Source organism: Chionomys nivalis, chromosome 26, assembly GCF_950005125.1.
Source record: "Chionomys nivalis chromosome 26, mChiNiv1.1, whole genome shotgun sequence".
NCBI lineage: Eukaryota > Metazoa > Chordata > Mammalia > Rodentia > Cricetidae > Chionomys > Chionomys nivalis.
The window spans coordinates 17016913-17034061 of record NC_080111.1 but is presented as its reverse complement, the minus strand read 5'-3'; the positions used below and the strand labels follow the sequence as shown (position 1 = coordinate 17034061).

General features: G+C 43.0%; 1 protein-coding gene across 1 annotated transcript in view; it reads right to left on the bottom strand.

The window, feature by feature from the left end:
- Positions 1–17149, bottom strand: part of Orc5 (origin recognition complex subunit 5) — a 115237-nt gene that overhangs the window by 36283 nt on the left and 61805 nt on the right. The gene's annotated exons all lie outside the window — the stretch shown is intronic.

Below are 17149 nucleotides of genomic sequence, written 5' to 3'. Positions count from 1 at the left end.
GCTTATTTGACCAGGTCATCTCTTCAGAGCACCATGCCTGTATGTCTACCCTGGGCCTCACGGTGAACAAGGCAAAGTCCTTGCTGTGTAGAGAAAGCCAAGGAGAAAAATAGCAAGTGGCTCTTCAGACTCAGTGCAGACTGTGTGAAAGAAGCTGGGCGAGGGATGAAAGATCTGAGGCTGGAGAGTGAAGGGAGCGTGGGAGAGAGTGGGAAGGGGTCTGTCAAGTGGAAGGAAAGACTGCACCCACGAGGAAATCAGTGTTCCAGGCAGGGAATAGTGAGCAAGTGGGACTGAAATGGGAGCTTGTTTATTTTCTGGGCCTCAGAGGGAGCAAAAGGCCAGTGGGGAGAGGTCGAGGCAGCCAGGGAGAGAGGAAGACTCCTCTGCACAGGGCCTCAGGGGAACTCCCTGTTCAATGGGACGAGGTCCTTCTAAACAAATATTTTCTAATGGCCCCTTACTTGTCTTGTAATTAAAATGGATAGGTGATATAATCTTCAGCAACAATTTAAATAAAATAATATAATATCTTAATATATAATATAAAAATAATATAATCTTAATTCCAGGAAAAAATAGAAAGGCTATACTATGCGTCTTTCAGCGGTACCAAAAACTTAGGACGGATTAGTTGGATACTTGGACCTCCACGTAAGATCATTGTATGTCAGTAAACCGGTACCTTATTGGCAATTTAAATGGGCACCATCACTGTGGATGTCATAATTTCTGCAATGGTGAGTGGCACTTGAGGAGTGCTGAGCAGAAAAGTACAAGCATCGCACAAGACTGGAAACAGCTGGATGATTCTGTATGGAGTAAAACCCTTCAAATATCACTTAACATGTGAAACAGTTAGGATTTCGTCTGAGGCTACAATGACTAGGTTTCTAGTAATAGAATTACTAAATTTCAGAACTCTCAAAAACTTTGCTGGACACGGGGTAATCCTGCGTCATGAGACACTCCCCCATCCCCATGTGCAGCTCCCGTAAGTCTCAGAAGACAGCCATCCTGTGGTGGTTTGAATGCAACTGACCCCCATAAGCTCATAATCTCAGAGGGAGTGGCACTATTTTGAGGTGTGGCTTTGCTGGAGTGGGTTTGGCCTTGGAGGAAGTGTGTCACCATGGGGGTGGAGTCTGAGGTTTCCTATGCTCAGGATACCGCCCAGTATCTCAGCTGACTTCCTGTTGCCTGCAAGATGTAGGACTCTCAGCTACTTCTCAGTACCATGTTTACCTGCATGCCACCATGTTCTCCATCATGATAATAATGGACTCAACTCTGAAACTGTAAGCAAGTCCCCTCAGTTAAATGTTTTCCTTATGAGTTGCCACGGTCATGGTGCCTTTGCACAGCACTAGGAACACTAAGACACACCTCTTCACACAGCCAAGGAGACTGCGACCATGGCAGCTCTGTCTATCAACCCATTTTGTTCTCTGTGTTATGTGGAATGAAAATGTTTCCCATATACTCTGTCTAATGGAGTTGTGGGGTCTCTCTTTTCCTCGTGGTCCACTGGTCACCAGGCTAGGAGAACAAAGAGAATACAGTGAGTGTGCAGAGCTTCGTGTGGCCTGTGCTTAGGATGGAAATAGCCCTCCAGCAGTCTGCTTCAGTGAGACAGCTCGGCTCTGTTTGGGATCTATAATGGGAATATATAGGATGGGGCAGAAGCTGACACATCACCTAACTGGCGTTTGGCAGCACGGTCCTACCATACAGTTGAAGCACAATACCTAAGTATGAATGGACAGCACAGGGGGAACAATGGCAGGGACTATGTCAAAAGTCACACATATCTAAGTTAAGTTAGGCACCCAGGCTCAGGGATGGCTTCCAAATAGATAAAGTATTGAAATAGGGAGGGTGGGAGTGCGTCCTCCATGTTATGCCGAGCTCAGGGAGCTATCCAGGCTTGGTGAACTGCAGCCTTAAATGCAGGGGACTCCAGCATGAAGTAGCCACTAGCCATGGCCCACTAGTTAGCATTTGAAATGTAGTTAGTAGAATTAAAGAAGTGAAGTTTTGGGGGCTGGGGAGATGGCTCAGAGGTTAAGAGCATTTGCCTGCTCTTTCAAAGGTCCTGAGTTCAATTCCCAGCAACCACATGGTGGCTCACAACCATCTGTAATGAGGTCTGGTGCCCTCTTCTGGCCTGCAGGTATACACATAGACAGAATATATACATAAGAAATATGTATTTCAATTTGCTTAATTTTAAATAACCATCGAAGTCAGAACTACATGGACCATGTGACTCCCTGCATCATTATCTTGTAGCAGCTGCCCACCCTCCCTTTTAATTTCATAGCCACATCTTTTGATTCCTCTAATGTTATCACATTTGAGCAATGGACTTCTTAGAAACGTTGGACTGGAAGTGATGTGTCAAGATTTAATGAAGGCCAAACAAGGTAGAATATAATAGAGGCTTCCCTGCAGGACCCGTGTGGTCACCATTGAGGAGAAGCCCGGTTATGCAAGTCAGTTACCCTGAGACCAGATGTTGGAATGGAGAGGCACATGTCACCCAAAATTGGCACTGCAAATGAGAGAAGACAGCAATCGAGAAAGTTAGAGAGACAAAGAGGGGAATGACAAAGAGCAGGGCAGGGGGTACCTGGAACATCTCCATAGTAACGTGAGAGGGCATGAGATACCAACCTGGGCAAGGGATGCCCTGAGTGTCTCCACAGTAAGGTGAGGGCATGAGAGATATGAAACTGGAAACAGAATTCCAGTTGGCAGAAGTTCCCCCGCCAACACCTTCCCTTTACAATTTCTGAACAAGGATACCCTCCTCCACACACTGCGCAACTACTAGTTCTGGGGCACAATGGTTAAGAGTGTGCACTGGTGTTGTCCTCGTCCAGGTCACTGTTTAGGCAGCCATGCTGGTGAGACCTCACGGGGGAAACTCTGACAGTTCTAGGAGACACAGTCTCACACCCGCTCCCTCTTCTCCGGCTCTCAGTCTTCCCATCCCTTCTTCTGAAATGACCCCTGAACCTTGGGTGCAGGAGTTATGCTGTAGATGTATTAATCAGGGCGAAGAAAGGAAACACAATGTAACTACATTATAGTCTCAAAAATGATTTTTAAAAAATCAACTAAATAAATATCCTTGGGACATGAAAACAACAATCAAGGGGCACACACTGCTCTACTAAAAGACCCAAGTTCAGATCCCATCACGTATGTTAGGTGGCTTACAGATGCCTGTGACTCCAGGTCCAGGGGGACCAAACATATTTGAGTTTCTTGCGTGCCTACACTCAGGTACACATACACACAAACAGAGACAGACAGACAGACACACACACACACACACAGATACACAGAGAGAGACAGAGACATACAGAGAAGACAGACACACACACAGACACACAGACAGAGAGAGAGAGAGACAGACAGAGACAGACAGAGACAGACACACACACAGAGACAGGCAGAAAAGACAGACACACAGACACAGACAGAGAGAGAGAGAGTGAGAGAGGGAGGGAGAGAGGCAGACAGACAGACAGAGACACACACACACACACAGAGAGAGAGAGAGAGAAGAGAGACAGAGACATAAACTCTTACTAGTTCTTTGGTCCTAGGCTGCATGCACCATCTCCCCATTTCCACACCCCTCAGCTCTGTGTCCCTCTATTATAGTATTACCCAACCAGAACCCACCCAAAAGCAACAACGCCCGTCTCCTGGACCATGGGGACTCTGTTTGATGGCGACACAGCACAGTGTGCGCTTCCTGCATCCGCCTCCATCACTAGAAGACTTATCAGGAAGGGATGAGGCTCGCTTACCTTGGTATCAAATGCAGAATGCCTTAGGGACCAGGTGAGGTCCTTGACATATGCTGGTGTTTTAGAAACTAGTTACTTTGCTCTACAAAGACGGTAGACCTCAAATTCCCTCACCCCAGGATGAACATAGGGGTTCCCTCACCTGGACAGATGAACTTTGCAGGTGTGACTAAATCAAAGATAGAAAAATAGGGAAAGTACCTTTGGTTATTCAGGTGAGTTCAATATAATTCCGAGTCTTCTAAACAGGTAAAGGAGGCCTAGCGAGGCAGTAATGAGGAATTTACCTTTTGTAGCAACTGGAGCTTTGAAGATGCTGTGCAGGGGACTTTGAAAATACAAAAAAGGTGCCAAGGCAAGGGATGCAGGGACCCTCTAGGACACAGAAAAGGAAAGGAAACAGCTTTCTCCCTAAAGCTCAAAGAAGAACTCAGGTCTAAGGACATGTTGATTTTAGCACAGTGTAGCATGGTGCAGATTCCTTCCTGCCATAGTAACTGATCCCTGTGGCTTTATGCCACTGACTAGTGCTTGCTATCTGCTTGTCAGCAGACGGGGCTTGCTCAGGGCACCCTCAAGGAGCACAGTTCTGAATATCCTCACTATCCTGTAAGGAGCAGTGTGTGCTGGGTACTGAAACATGTTTGCATTGGGGTGGGAAGGCTCTTTTTGAGAGTGACGGCCTTTTTCTTACTTGTATCGATAAGACCAGAGACATCTCTTACACCATGTATTGACATAATTGATTTTAACCAGCATTTTATCTTTATTTTGTAGAGTATATATTATGTTAAATAGTCATCTGTATTTTCTATTAACTTCCATCTTACTTTTAATTGTATTACAAATAGGAAGAGCAGGTGGAACTTAGTACAAATTATGTACATATGGAGTGTAGTGGTTATCACATTCGCCTAACCCTCTGTTTTTCTAAATATCTTCTTCACCGCTGTATTTATTCCCTAGGGCTGCAGGTAAGGTAAAACAATGGCTCTGCAGCAGGAGTTGCAGTGGAAGTCTGATGTGGAGCCAGTGCAGGCAGCTCTTTATGATGCTCTGGGAACATGCCCAGGCCTCCCTCCTTGGGGTGCTGGCTGCCATCTTTACGTTCATACAACATCCCCCTTAATTCATGCTTATGTCTTAATTTCTCCTTATATAAAAGTGCAGTCATGTTGGGCTGCACTTCACTCTAAAGACCTTAACTACTTGTATCTGAATAGCTCCATTTCCAAATAAAGTTATATTTTGAGGTACATGGGAATTTGATGTATGACTCGTTTGGATGAGACACGGGAGCTGATAACAGCTGTGTTCCTCTTGGAGTTAAAATTCTGGAATGTGAAATCAATCTTTACTATTTATTCCCTTATCTGGAATTCATCCTTCAAATCACTGCAGTCTGTCTTTTAACCAACTTAAACTCAGAATGTTCTTACGTTCCTCTAACCTACTTGCTAGATTTAATATATGCATTTTGTCTTCATTAACACAAAAAGAGGAGGGGAGGGATGGAGGAACGGGGAGACACACAGGGAAAGGAAAGAGAGGAGGAGTCAGAGATAATAAAGGCAGAAACAGAGACAGACAGGGCGTCTGTCTGTAGGCTGGCCTCAAGATTGGGATATTTCTGCCTAAGCTTTCTGTGGCAGTTTGAGTGAAATTGGCCACCATAAGTTCATAGGAAGTGGTACTATTAGGAGGAGTGGCTTTTTTGGAGTGGGTATGGCCTTGTTTGAGGAAGCAAAGTCACTGTAGGGGTGAGTTTTGAGGTTTCCTATATGCCCAAGCCATACCCAGTGCCTCAGACCACTTCCTGTTGCCCGTGAATCAAGATGTCTCACCTACCTCTGTAAGAATACTCAACCACCTCTCTAGTAGCATGTCTGCCTGCACACTGCCTTGCTTCCCGCCATGATGATAATAGACTAAACTTCTAAACTATAAGTGAGCCACCACAACTGAATGGGGTAGCTCATGGGGACTGCCCTATTAGGAGGTGTGGCTTTTGCTGGCGTAAGTATGGCCTTGTTGGAAGTATGTTACTGTGGGAGTGGGCTGTGAGGTGTCATATGTGCCCAAGCCATGCCCAGTGCCATGGTCTACTTCCTGTTGTCTGAATATCACCATGTAGCAGCTCCCTCTCCAGCACCATGTTGGCCTGCATGCTGCCATTCAAGTTCCACTGTGATGATAAGGGACTGAACCACCGAAACTGTAAGCTACAACCTCAATTAAATGTTTTCCTTTATAAAAGTTTCTGTGGTCATGGTGTCTCTCCACAACAACAGAAACCCTAACTAAGACAGAAGTTGGTATCAGGAGTGGGGTATTGTTGTGAAAGGCCTGACCATGCTTTTAAATTTGGAGAAATTTGAACTTTGGGACTATGCATTAGGAAAGCAGTGAAATTCTTTAAGCTCTACTTATGGGCCATACTAATAGAACATTGAAGACAGTAGTGCCAAGTGAGTCTTGAACTGTGGGGGTCTCACTCAAGAGGTTTTAGAGAAGAATTTTAGGACGTTGCCTAGAAATTGTTCTTGTGATATTTTGGTGAAGAATGTGGCTACTTTTTGCCTTTGTACAAAATGTTTGTCTGAGGTTAAAGCATAGAGTTTTGGATTAACTCCCTTGGCAAAGGAAATCTCAAAACAGCCTAGTGTAGACTCTGGTGTGGTTACTAGTATTACCTCTATTGAAGATACTTAATGAAAAGGAGCAAGCTGAGCAGGGAAAAGTATTTCAGGAAAAAAGGAGCACCAGAAAGTAAAATGGTGCTAAGTCCTGTATTCAAGAAGATAAGCAGACTAAGAACTGAAAAATATTATAAAGAAAGTGGTAACTTCAGGGCAAGATCCCACCCAGCTAAATTTCCAACTTGTAAAAAGGGATTAAAAAGAAGTTTAGAATCAGGTGTGGCGGCACACATGTCTTTAATCCCAGCACTCAGAAGGCAGAGGCTGGTGAATCTCTGAATTGGAGGCCAGTCTGGCCTACAGATCCAGTTTTAGGACAGCCAAGCTTAGGCAGTGAAGGGAGAAAACAGAAACTGGTGATGTAATTGAATGAGGGGGCCATGTCCCATTCCCAGCAGCAGAACTTGGCAACTTGGTCCATGTGGTTCTGCCTTTAGAGCTAAGAACAGAAGAAAGGGGCTATGGAGTTTGCCCCCATGACTAAGGAAAGCCACTGAGGCCAAGAAAGGCCATTGCATGAAGCTGGAAGTTGAAGCCTGGGTTGCACTGGAGAACCCAAGGTGTTAGAGATGCCAGAGCCACGGAATACCTGCCAAGGAAGGCTGCCAAGAGGGACTGGAACCAGCCGAAGAAAGAAGTGTGCTGCAGCCAACAAAGCTGAGTAGATCTGAAGAGCACTTTGACGTCAGACATGGAGATGCAGAGATTCGAGTTTGCCCAGCTGGGTTTCTGTCTTGGTTTGGTCCAGTGTTTCCTCACTATGCTCCCTTCCCTACATTATGGAATGGTAATGTATGTCCTTGCTATTATATGTTAGAAGTATGTGATCAGCTTTTTGATTTTGATTTTATAGGGGATTACAGTTAAGGGATTGCTTGAATATCAGAAGAGATCTTGAACTTTGAAACATTGTTGAGACTGTGATAGACTATGGGGACTTTTCAAGTTGGACTAAATGCATTTTGCATTATGATATTGTTACAAGCTTATGGGGACCAGGGAATGGAGTGTGATAGTTTGAATGTAATTGGCCCCTACAAGCTCATAGGGAGTGGCACTATTAGGAGGTGTGGCTTTGTTAGGTAAGTATGGCCTTGTTGGAGGAAGTGTGTTACCATGGAGAGGACTTTACCGTCTCATATGTGCCCAAGCCACACCCAGTGCCTCAGTCTACTTCTGTTGCCTGGATAGCAACATGTAGCAGTTCCCTCTCCAGCGGCACGTCTGCCTGCAAGTTGCCCCCTTCCCCCGCCAAGGTGGTAATGAATTAAACCTCTAAAACTGTAAACTGCCACCTCAATTCATTGTTTTCCTTTATAAGTGTTAGATAGATCATGGTATCTATCACCCTATGCAAGATGCCTTCCAAGTGCTGGGATTACCACCTGTGCATATGCCTGCCTTGAGCGATAGATCTCTTCATTGTTTTCCATGGTGTACATCTGGAAATACCTTGGTATTTCACGACTTCCTTCTGTAGAATGCCACTGGTGGCCATTACTGTCCTACAATCCACAAAGTGACAATTCCCCAGTCTATTGCTGGCTCCCAATTTTGCCAGCAATACCACTGTAAAGAAGACACTGTGGTAAGGCCAAGTCAAACACAGAGGGACCCAAACCTGACCAATCCCAAATCATAACGGAGCCCTATGCTGTTTGACAATATCAGATTGCTTTCAGGCCCTGTCACCTAATGCGACTGATTTTTCTAAGCAGGCCCTAGTTTCCATCAAAATTGCTTGCTGTAATTCTGTATTTTGTTTAGGCTTCTATAGGTATAATCAAAAACTGCAAGTAAGCATCTCATTTAAATCTTTCATCACTGGGCTTGATATACAGTCACCTGACGTGAGATGAAACCCTGAAGGGAAGAATTGAGTGAGAAGATGATGCACATCCCACTCAAAACTCCATGGCCCTGCTCCATCTACTGAGAAGGCTAGTTTGCCCTGAAGGCTGATGTGCGCGAATTCCCCATCCCCCATCATCCAACACATGCATGTTAGCATTTCAGTTCCTGGGGTCTCTTTCAGCCAATGAAGATATTTAGTAGAACCTGGTTTTTATAAAGACAATGTCTGTAAGTGACATGCCTGAATTCATCAAGGACATGGCTGGATGATACTTAAATTACTCTGTCAGACCTAGAAAGACTGTGATGAGTACCTTTTTTTTTTTTTTTTCTGTTCTTTGGTTTTTCATTGGAGTTTCTACATTATGGACTCTTCTCTCCTTGTTTGCAATTTCACTGCTGCTGGCCCTGCCTACAATCAGAATGGTCAAGTTACAATACACTGTTTATCTCGGGAAGCATTTACAAACCTACTTCAGTCAAGTTCTTCCCTAAACCTCGACCTACTGAGCACACCTCACCATTCAGTATCCTGCCAATGGGATTCTTTGGTGGACTTTCTATTTTAATCAGTACACTTATAGATATTTGAATGTACATACTTTATTCCACATGGTTTTATCCTGACACACATATCTACCAATTCCCACTCATTACATCTGTAAATCTACTGAGATAAAGCTATGACATCCTCGGCATAATTTTAAGTCTTGCTCTGTTCTTAGTAACTCTATTATGTTCTCTTGGCATTATGAACCAGAGGTTTTTAAAGGAGTATGTTTAATGAACACAGTTCTTCCCATCTCTGTCAGCATCTGAAAATCGGATTCCCATGACAACTGACTCCCATAGGGTCCCTGATGCTGCTCAGGTCTTACTGGGAAGGACACTCAGCTGAGATACACTACATGGCTAAAAGCTTCATCTGTAGCTGCTCACCTGATCCATGTGCATGTACAGCAGAAGGAAAAACACGGGCCTGGTGTAAACAGACCAGCACCTTCCACACTCTTTTTTTTTTTTTAACATTTTTTATGGTTTATTTAATGTGCATTGGTGTGAAGGTGTCAGATCCCCTGCAACTGGATCTTCAGACAGTTGTGAGCTGCCATGTGGGTGCTGGGAATTGAACCCAGGTCCTTTGGAAGAGCAGTCAGTGCTCTTAACTACTGAGCCATCTCTCCAGCCCCCCTTCCACACTCTTTTCTGTCTTTACTTTTTAAAAACTGACAAGATTTTCTGGTGTTGTTTTTACCCATTGTCTCAAGAGGATGATTCAATATTTTGTTGACCACAAAACCATTGCTACATTTAAGGGTTTTTTTTTTTTGAAGTCCAATGGAGAATACATAAATTTAAAATGTACAGTTCAACTGAATTTTCCACTGTACCACCACTTACATAAAGATAAATGATATTTGTATCACTCCAGAAAGCTGTTATCAGATTCCCTTCCAGGCAAAATCACCAGCATCAGTACAAAGAAGAACTCTACCTAGACGAAGACCACAGGTTAAACTTTCCAGTTTCTGGCTTCTTTTACTTCTATAGAATGCCTAGGAGACTTAACTTACCTTATCTAACAGCTTGTGAGAAGAGTTTTTAAAATTCATTCTATGCACATTTGATTGCTTTCAGTTTTGAATATGATGAATCAAGGTGCTAGGGACAGTTTTTCTTTTTGTGTGTGCTGAGGCAAGAGGACATGTGTGCATGTGTGTATGTGGGCACACTTGTGTGGAGGCAAGGCGCCAGGTGTTTTTAAAGCTCTCCAGCTTACCAGTTCAAACCTCTCAACATGACTTGAAGCACGTGCTCTACTGAGCACATGATTTGGAGAAACAACAGGAACACACGGTGCAACCAGGGGAAGAAAGGGATTTGGTAACAAAAATATTCCATATGAAATCTACTTAGAGGGAAACTTGATATTTAATGGCAAAATTTAATGCTTTTATACTTTAAGAATGGGGAGAATGTAAATAGTAGCAAATATTTGGACTTTATTAGCACATTTAATCTATGAACTCAGTATTTAGAAGCTGTCTCACTTGGGCTGGGAATGGTGCACACTGATATATCTAAGAATGTGATCTACTCTTATCTCCACTAACATTTTCCCCTTATTCCACAAGGACTGTTTCAAATTATAGCATTATAATTATAGTATATATTAACTTTATCCTTGAAACTTTCATATTTAAAATTCCAATTGTAGTTGAGTCCTACTTTTCCATGGAAAAGAATGACCACAGGTTTCTTTCAGAGAGAGCAGGGTTTTACTGCTTAGTAAAAGGGTTTCAGATAGTGCAGGGTTTTACCGCTAAGTAAAAGGGTTTCAGAGAGTACAGGGTTTTACCTGCACCACACAACCCTTCCTAGCAAACAGGTGCAGCTTTCTAACCAGAGGGGCCATGGTGTGGGAGGTCCTTCTGTCTATATGTTGCTTTTATTGGTTAATGAATAAAAAAGCTGTGTTGGCCTGTGATAGGGCAGAGTAGAGCTAGGTGGGGAAAACTAAACTGAATGCTGGGAGAAAGAAGGCGGAGTCAGTGAGAAGCCATGTAGCCCCGCCAAAGATAGATTCCAGATGAAACCTGGCTGATAAGCCACAACCACTTGACAATATACAGATTAATAGAAATGGGCTAAGCAAAGATATAAGAGCTAGCTAGCAAAACACTTAAGTGATTGGCCAAGCAATGTTTTAAATAATATAGTTTCTGTGTGGTTATTTTGAGTCTGGGCAACCAGGAACAAACAAGCCATTTCCCACAAGAGGACCAGTCATTTATGCACACATTTTCCTTATTTCTATTTCCATATTTCTATTTTAAGTGGTAGTAACCCCATGAGTTTCTCTCTCCCATGTGCTTCTCTTCTGAACCTCAAAGTTGTTTTGAGACTCCATTTAGGTGCTCTCTTAAATTTGTTTGTGTTGCTCTAACAAAATACCTGATACTGGGCAGTTATGAATAAGTCTGTTTCTCACCATTTGTGGGGCTGGGAAGTCCAATACCAATGTCCAAGCAGATTTGGTCTTTGGTGGGAGATGCTCTCCACTTCCAGGGTTGTGTTAGATGCTACATCCTTCAAAACAAAGTACTTGTGATCTCTATACTAGAAGTGGCAGAGGGCAGAAGAGATAAGGCCATGTCTTCACAAGGCTCAAGGGATGGAAAGTCAACACCGAGTGAGGAGTTTCTTACCCCTTTTCTATAACATCACTAATCCACTCATAAGAATGGAGGCCCGACAACTAACCATTTCCTAAAGGAATAATTTATATTAACAGAACTCTGCATCAACGCTTGTTTGTATTCTGACAAACCCCTCCTTCTCCCACTGTGCCTCATGAATGCATGCCCCTGCTGGAAAATGAGTGCTGTGTTTTCAGGGCAGATAACCATAAACCCGAGAGCATCGCTGCTATGGTAACAGGAAAGCTTTCTTGGAGCCCAGCTCACCACATTGGTGATCAGTTTCACATGTGACTTTGGGAGAGATGAAGCCTCTCCAAGCCCATATTTAATCTTCTTCTATTTAAACTGATCCTCCAGTCTTCCTCATCTCAGCTAGAGTCAACCAAGCCAAACACCTGGAGCTACCAGTTACTCTTCTTCACAATTAATGGCCAATTATTTAACAAATTCCATCAAAATTTCATTCAAATTATGTCCAGAATCCAACATCCCACCACAGCCACTGCTGACACTTTTATCTCTCTGGTTCTCATGCTGCCTTTGTCTCTCTACAGCCCAATCTCTTCAGAGCATGTGGCAATCCTTTTCAAAACCTAAGCATGGTGTGATGCCTCTGCTTGTGTTTAGTTCACACAGCCGGACCCCAGACATGAACACTTCACAACCTCACTCACAACCTGCTCTTGGCACTTCTAATTCCTCCTGACACCCACTGCCCTCGTTTCTGCGTCCTACCTACACTCAGCCTGTATTCCGTGTTTGGGAAGCAGGGGGTTTTCCCAGCTCTTGGTGATTGTGGTAGGAATTTGCCTCCTCCACATACTAACTGCAATCTATTACATACTATTTTATGCATTTCTATTTTCAGCATATTATGTAGTAATAACCCCAGTATGTCTACTGATTCACTTATACCCTTTTCATTAAGAAGTTGATCTAATTCCTTTCCTTCCATGAAAGGGTACGTCTTAGCTACGGCCTAGGCAAATAGTGCTGAAAGTGTTGCATGCCTCTGAAGTCCCATTTCTGTGCTAGCTAGCACACAGGCTCACCTAGCCCATCTCCCAGTCCTAAGAAAGGTGGGTAAGTATAGGGAGCAAACATATGATCTAAGACTCTCCATGGAACTAAGACAACTGGGTTTGTTTACTTTGACGGTCATAAAGAAACAGACCTTACTAGTTTATCATTGCTTCAAGAGCTGAAGGGAACGAGGAATGATACGATCAGTACGGAATTATTAGCTCAAAGAGGATTGGTAATAGGCAATTCTTGAAGGACAGTCATGGCTACCTTCCATATGTTTCCCCTAAGCATAGCATGAGTATTACTTGGAGGAATAACACATGTAAATCATGAAATAACTGCATCTAGCTAGTGGTGCATCCCTGACATAGATCCAAGTACCCACTTTACTCTCAATGGTAGCATGCTCTTCTCTCCTCCACAGGCTTGGGGTCCCCAGAAAGTCCTGCTCCAAAGGACAGTTCTACCAATACTGGCATCAACTGCTGTTCACAGATGTGTATCCATTGCTTACTACTGTACCCCTTGTATGTAACACCCTGTGTGGCATGTAGCTGGCAGTTTTATGCATACATGCCACATATGGAAGTTGCCATTATATCGGACCCCCAACTACTTGAAAATGCAATGGAACAGATTAGTTTATCCCAAACCCTAGCAAATCTTTAATGCCTCTAAGCCCAGGATCTTCCCACTATCCCAAAGCTACTGTTATTTGCTCAAACAGTTGGAATGCCTTTGAAAAGTCCTGCCATTACTGTGCATCAACATGCAGTTAAATGAATGGATTACAATTTTCTCTGCTCTACCAAATCCTGCGTCTCATACTGTGTCTCATGAATGCACGGCACTGTTGGAAAATGAGCACTAACTGTGTATTCAGGGCAGTTAATGGCAAATTTGAGCAAAATGTTGCTATCTTGATAGGAAAGATTTCTTTGAGCTCTACTAAGCATTTTTGAAAGCAAATTGTGTCAGCAGACTGAAATTACATGCAAAATTATCAACACTATTCACATATGATAGGCAGCCACATGTAAAGATGAAAGTTTTAAAAACGCAGGAGAGGAAGCTGAATATCAGCTTCTGCCTAACTGGCTCCACTCCAATGCTCTGCTCAAGGATGAGCTGTGAAATGCAAACTATTATGGACAGGTAAGGAGAGGCTTCAGATAGCACCGGAGGAAGGGTCACAGCTGACTGTACACAGCTATTCCTGTGTTGTATACTACTTTGTTGTTGTTGTTTGAGCTAGGGTTTCACTGGTGCCTGTCCTGAAACTCACTCTAGATCAACCTGGACTCAAACTCACAGAGATCCACCTGCCTCTGCCTCCCAAGTGCTGGGATTTAAGTCGTGTACCACCACCTGGGTTGCATACTTTTAAAACTTACTGGGTGCTTAATGGGATTTGTGAACTCGGTATGTTGTTTTTTATTTACACACAGCATGAGTAGAGTGGTGCATAGAATAGATTATTCTATGTTAGTTTTTCACATTCTAGAAAATATTAATTATAGACATCAGTAGTTGGCTAATTCAGTCTGTTGGACATAACACTCCCTAGTTGTTCAGTCATAACACTTAAGGGCAAACAATGTAAGTCCTAGGTTGCTTGTTCTCTGACTTGATCTCTTAACTAAACTTTTGACGTTCTCATCGGATCCTGAAAAACAAGTAGAGTCTACACATGAAGTTAATATCTTCAATTCTAAAAGATACATGATACCATGACCATCTGAGTAACTCCAATTTTTTAGGAAATAATTTCTTGAGGTACAATATTTCCTTGTATGAGGATAGCTAAGACTTAACTGAATACCTGTCACATGTCTGGTACTTGCTCAGATCAAGACTTTCCAACCTTAGTACAACCTTTTTATTTTATTGAAAATAGATTTTTTTTCATATAATATATTCTGGTTATGGTTTCTCCTCCCTCAACTCTTTTAGTTCCTATCTAATCTACACTCTTCCTTTCATTATTAAATACAGGTCTAAGAAAGAAAAGGAAGGAAAGAAGAGAGAAAAAATATAAATAAAATAAAAACAAATCAATAGAAAAACAAAACTCAAACATAGTCAAAGGAAAAGTGTAAGAAACATATTGACAGAGACACATTCGCACACACAGAAATCCCACAAGACACGAAATCGGGAACTCTACTATATAAACAAGACATGTAAAGCAGTGGGGGCTGGAGTGACCAAAGCATTATGAGACAAACAACAACAAAAACCACCCCAAGATCAAAGAACCAACCCTCCCAAAATACCACTGAGTTTGTTTCTATTTCCTGTTGGCCATTTAACTGTTGAGCTTGGGGCCTGCCCGTAAGTGTGGTTTGTACCTAACGAGACTCCTTTGAAGAAAAATAAGTTTTCCTTTGCGAGTGGTGATCATTTGGAGATAGTTTCTGGATTGGGGATTGGGGTGTGTGTCCGCTTCCCCTCACAGCACTGGGACCCCATCTGTCTTAGGCCTGTGTACGCTGCCAGTCTCTGTGAGTTCATATGTATTGGTTTTGTTGTGTAGAGAAGACCTTGTTTCCTTGGTGTCTTCCATCTCCACTGGTGCTCATAAACTTTCCATCTCTAATTTTAGAGAGTCCCCTGAGCCCTGATGGGAGGGATCCGATGGAGACATCAACTTAGGACTGAGTGTTCCAAGGTCTCTCACTCCCCGCTTTGTCCAGTTGTGGGTGTCTGTATTTATTCTTATCTACTGCAGGCAGAAGCTTCTCTAATGGGTGAACAGCCCACTGATGTGAGTATAGCAGAATGTCTTTAGAAGTCATTTTATTGCTGTGTTTCCCCCCTAGGTCCATGGCCTTTGTAGGGCTCCATCTCATGGAATTGACCTTAAATCCAAGCAGACAGTGGTTGGTTACTCCCATAAGCTCTGCGCAGCTACAACACCAGTGTATCCCACAGGTAACTCAACATTGTAGATTGAAGGGTTTGTAGCTGCAACTGTCTACATTTCTCCTCTGGTAGCAAGCAGAATACCTTCCAATACCATGAACACTAGTCGGTAGGAGCGAAGGCTCTAGATAGACAACGGCTCAACTTCTCTGTTTAATGATTGATGTAAATGTTAATTCCAGTAGGGTGTTACCATCCGTTTGTGAAGGGTCTTGGCAATAGCCTAGGTTGTGTAGGGTTTCCATGGGGTCTCTTTGGTCAGTAACTCAATTAGATGTAACCTTTCCTACTTTCACATGGTGGTGAGGTGTCAGGCTGAGGCTTTGTCTCGCCCATTATTTGGTGACAATTCTGCTATAGTAATTGCATCTTACTACATTTAGCAACATCTCTAGCCTCTCTGCTTCCTACACAGGACCCACCTAGACAAACTGAAATCTCTCCAGAAATGCTAAATGTTTCCTGACAGGTAAATTTGCCTCCACTGGAAATAGCCACTTTAGCTACATCTAGTTATTTAATCGTGTGAACCAACTCTGTGAGGTAAACAATATTCTCCAATCATTATCAGTCAGGTTCGTATAACTGTAACAAAACACCTGAAATGGCCCATCAAAAAGAAAACAAAAATTGTCATAGCACAGTTTGAGAGTTTGGGCTCAGAGTTCAAGTCATGTGGCCCAACTGCTTTGGGATTTGTGGCTGAGCAGTATACAAAGGAAAGGAATGTGTTGTGAAGGAAGCTACTCACTCATGACAACCAAGACCCAAAAACAGAGAAGGGGCTAGAATCTCAGTATCACCTTCAAGATCACACATTCAGTGACCTAACTTCCTCCTGCTATGCTGAAGGTTAACAGTGCTTCCGGCTGGAGACTAAGCTTCTAAGGCACGGTGTGGCACAGTGAAAAGACAAGAGGAGCTAAGGGGTTCGGTGACCTGACTAGGGCCACAAAGCCAGTGATAAGAGTTGGTTTGGCCCAAGGAAGCCAGACTTCATGAGTTCAGGACAAGTCTTTTTTTTTTTTTTTTTTTTTTTTTTTTTTTTTTTTTTTTTTTTTTTGGTTTTTTGAGACAGGGTTTCTCTGTGGTTTTGGAGCCTGTCCTGGAACTAGCTCTTGTAGACCAGGCTGGTCTTGAACGGACTCACAGAGATCCACCTGCCTCTGCCTCCCAAGTGCTGGGATTAAAGGCGTGCGCCACCACTTTATAACTGCTTTATCACTACAGAGACGGGATCCTTTTGTGACTTTTTCATCTCTGAGAGCTGGTCTGGGATTGAAATGACAAGGGTGACCTTTAGCTATAGAGCCTGGCTCTCCCTAAATTAAGGAATGTGTAAAGTCAAAGATTTACATAAGAAAACCCCCAGTTTAGTAACTTTCCTCCAGTACCTTCCACAAAACTTTGGACTGAGGCAGAGCAGACAGTATAGGTGGCCTCCTTTCTTAAGGGATTATCCAGCCTACCAGACAGCATGATTCTCACTGTTAGATTTCTTCCTCTAATTGGAGAAACATACGTATCTTCCAAAGGGAAGACTTCATTTGTAGATGACCCTTGTTAAAATGCTAATATGTGTATTAAGCTCTATTTGTCTTCATTTAAATAAAGTGAT